This window comes from Salvelinus sp. IW2-2015, linkage group LG32, assembly GCF_002910315.2.
Source record: "Salvelinus sp. IW2-2015 linkage group LG32, ASM291031v2, whole genome shotgun sequence".
Lineage (NCBI taxonomy): Eukaryota > Metazoa > Chordata > Actinopteri > Salmoniformes > Salmonidae > Salvelinus > Salvelinus sp. IW2-2015.
Genome location: NC_036871.1, coordinates 10,697,693 through 10,701,829, shown reverse-complemented (window position 1 = coordinate 10,701,829; position 4,137 = coordinate 10,697,693).

Here is a 4,137-nt window from a genome sequence, read left to right as displayed (position 1 = left end):
CCGGCTCGGAAACCGGATTGCACAGCGGAGAAGGTACGGTGGGATTCGAGATGGTCAGTGATCTGTTTGTTGACTGGCTTTCAAAGACCTTAGATAGCAGGGCAGGATGGATATAGGTCTGTAACAGTTTGGGTCCAGGGTGTCTCCCCCTTTGAAGAGGGGATGACCGCGGCAGCTTTCCAATCCTTGGGGATCTCAGATGATACGAAGGAGAGGTTGAACAGGCTGGTAATAGGGGGTGCGACAATGGCGGCGGACAGTTTCAGAAATAGGGGGCCAGATTGTCAAGCCCAGCTGATTTGTATGGGTCCAGGTTTTCCAGCTCTTTCAGAACATCTGCTATCTGGATTTGGGTAAAGGAGAAGCTGGGGAAGGCTTGGGCGAGTAGCAGCGGGGGGGCGGGGCTGTTGGCCAAGGTTGGAGTCGCCAGGAGGAAGGCATGGCCAGCCATTGAGAAATGCTTGTTGAAGTCTTCGATTATCACGGATTTATCGGTGGTGACCGTGTTACCTAGCCTCAGTGCAGTGGCAGCTGGGAGGAGGTGCTCTTGTTTCTCCATGGACTTTACAGTATCCAGAACTTTTTGGAGTTAGAGCTACAGGATGCGAATTTCTGCTTGAAAAAGCTGGCCTTTGCTTTCCTGACTGACTGCGTGTATTGGTTCCTGACTTCCCTGAACAGTTGCATATCGCGGGGCTCTTCGATGCTATTGCAGTTCGCCACAGGATGTTTTTGTGCTGGTCGAGGGCAGTCAGGTCTGGAGTGAACCAAGGGCTATATCTGTTCTTGGTTCTGCATTTTTTGAACGGAGCATGCTTGTCTAATATGGTGAGGAAGTAACATTTAAAGAATGACCAGGCATCCTCAACTGACGGGATGAGGTCAATATCCTTCAGGGTACCCGGGCCAGTCGATTAGAAAGGCCTGCTCGCAGAAGTGTTTTAGGGAGCGTTTGACAGTGATGAGGGGTGGTCGTTTGACCGCGGACCCGTGGCGGATACAGGCATGAGGCAGTGATGCTGAGATCTTGATTGAAGACAGCAGAGTGTATTTGGAGGGCAGGTTGGTCAGGATAATGTCTATTAGGGTGCCCATGTTACGGATTTAGGGTTGTACCTGGTGGGTTCCTTGATGATTTGTGTGAGATTGAGGCATCAAGCTTGGATTGTAGGACTGCCGGGGTGTTAAGCATATCCCAGTTTAGGTCACCTAACAGAACAAACTCTGAAGCTAGATGGGGAGCGATCAATTCACCAGATGGTGTCCAGGGCACAGCTGGGAGCTGAGGGGGGTCGGTAGCAGGCGGCAACAGTGAGAGACTTATTTCTGGAGAGATTATTTTTTAAAATTAGAAGTTCGAACTGTTTTGGGCATAGACCTGGAAAGTATGACAGAACTTTGCAGGCTATCTCTGCAGTAGATTGCAACTCCTCCCCCTTTGGCAGTTCTATCTTGACGGAAAGTGTTATAGTTGGGTATGGAAATCTCAGAATTTTTGGTGGCCTTCCTAAGCCAGGATTCGGACACGGCAGGGACATCAGGATTGGCAGAGTGTGCTAAAGCGGTGAGTAAGGCAAACCTTAGGGAGGAGGCTTCTGATGTTGACATGCATGAGGCCAAGGCTTTTTCGATCACAGAAGTCAACAATGAGGGTGACTGGGGACATGCAGGGCCTGGGTTTACCTCCACATCACCCGAGGAACAGAGGGTAGTAGGATGAGGGTGCGGCTAAGGCTATCAAAACTGGTGCCTAGAGCGTTGGGACAAAGAATAAAAGGAGCAGATTATGGGCGTGGTAGAATAGATTCTGGGCATAATGTGCAGACAGGGGTATGGAGGGGCGCGGGTACAGCGGAGGCAAGCCCAGGCACTGGGTGATGATAAGAGAGGTTGTATCTCTGGACATGCTGGTCTCAATGGGTGAGGTCACCGCATGTGTGTGGGGGTGGGAACAAAGGGGGTATCAGAGGTACGGAGAGTGGAACTACAGGGTCCATTGCAAACCAAAACATGATATGATAACTAGCCTGAACAACAGTATGCCAAGGCATATTGATATTTGAGAGAGACATACAATAAGGCATAAAGTGATTGCAGGTCTTGATTGGGAGAGCTAGCTAAAACAACAGGTAAGATAACAGCAGCAATAACAGGGTGCTAGTCTAACACAGCAACAACAGGTAAAAATGGCGACGACTCGGCAGAGAGGGTCGGATTAACTACAAACAGTCTGAGTTAAAGCACAGAGCCGACAGATAAAACACAAATAAACAGAATGGAGTACCGTGAATTAATGGACAGTCAAGCATGCATCAGCTATGTAGCCAAGTGATCATAGTGTCCAGGGGGCAGCCGTAGATGGAGCAGGGAGGCCTCCACTAAGCTAGCACGCGGCGTTTAAAGTTAGTAGCCCGGGGGTGGTCCTGCTAGACGGAGGGGTCTGCTCAGACGTGGTCGTGTCGACAGAGAATCCAGAGAATCCGAGCCGAATGGCGAAAGAGAGGTTGTGAATTGTAGAATTGTGTTTGCTAACTGGTGCTAGCTTCGTGGCAGTGGCGCTAACTGCGCTAGCTGCAAGCGTAGGCTGTGAGGACAGAAGTAGTGGCTCAGGGATTACGGCAGGAATCCGCGTTGTTGTCGAGAGACAGTCCGAGCTGGTAAATTGGTGAGTAATATCCAGGCTAATAACAGGGCTGGGTGTCTTGTGCAGAAGGTAAAAGCTACTAGCAGCGGCAAAAAAATGGCTAAATTAGCTTGTAGCTGATTTAGACCAGTTGTGATGGATTGGCAGGGCTCTGTGTCGGCAAAAAAAAGGTCCAGTCCAATTGGCAAAAGAGGTATTGTAGCCCAAGAATTCGCTGGTAGACCTCTTCGGCTAGCCGGCAGATGGCCTAGCTCGAGGCTAGCTCAAGGCTACTGGTGCTTGCTTCGGGACAGAGGTGTTAGCCAGTAGTAGCCACTCGGTTGCAGCTAGCTAGCTGTGATAATACGGTGTAATTGTCCAGAGCTTGCGTCAGGAATCCGGTGATGTGGTAGAGAAAAAAGCAGTCCTATATGCTTCTGGTTGATATCGCGCTTGCAGACTGGCAGGTATTGGCCCGGTATTGAGGCTGGCTGTGTCCGAGTTAAGGGCGAAGACCGAGCAGTGGCTAACTGACTACTAGCTAGTTATCTGGGCTAGCTTCTGATTGGGGGTTACGGTTCTAAAGTATAAAAAAAATAGCAGGTCCGTACCACATTGGGTGAGGCGGAATGTAGGAATGTATATTCAGTTCCTAGATGGGAAGTGAAATTAAATATATACGAAATGTATACGAAAAAATACGATACATTTTACACGGGACAAGACAGGACAAAGACACATCCGACTGCTACGCCATCTTTGGATTAAGTATGAATGTCCTAATAACATTTTCCAGGTTTGTTTGAATACCCTGGATAGCAACCTGAGATACAAAAGATCTGTCACGATCGTCTTGATATGAGTGAGAGGACCAAGGCGCAGCATGATATGAATACATCTTTTTTTATTATATGAAGACGGAACACGAAACACTTATTCAAACTAACAAAACAACAAGACCGTGAAACTACAAAGCAAGTGACACACAAACTACTTACGTTCGACATAGACTAGACATATACAATGACCCACAACAGCTAAAGCCTATGGCTGTCTTAAATATGGCTCCAATCAGAGACAACAGTAACCAGCTGTCTCTTAATTGGGAACCCATTCAGGCAACCATAGACTTTCCTAGACAACTACACACAACACTAAACCATCATACTCCTTAACCTCTAAACCATACAACCCCCTAGACAATACAAAACACATACTTCATGATGTCACACCCTGACCTGACTAAAATAATAATGAACACAAAGATAACTAAGGCCAGGGTGTGCATAACCCCCCCCTTAAGGTGCGAACTCCGGGCGCACCAGCATCAAGTCTAGGGAGGGTCTGGGTGGGCGTCTGTCCACGGTGGGGCTCTGGCACTGGTCGTGGTCCCCACCCCACCATAGTCACTACCCGCTTACTTAACCCCACTGGAATAAGTGGCAGCACCGGACTAAGGGGCAGCACCGATAAGGGCAGCACCAGGATAGGGCAGCCCAGATAAGGGGCAGCAC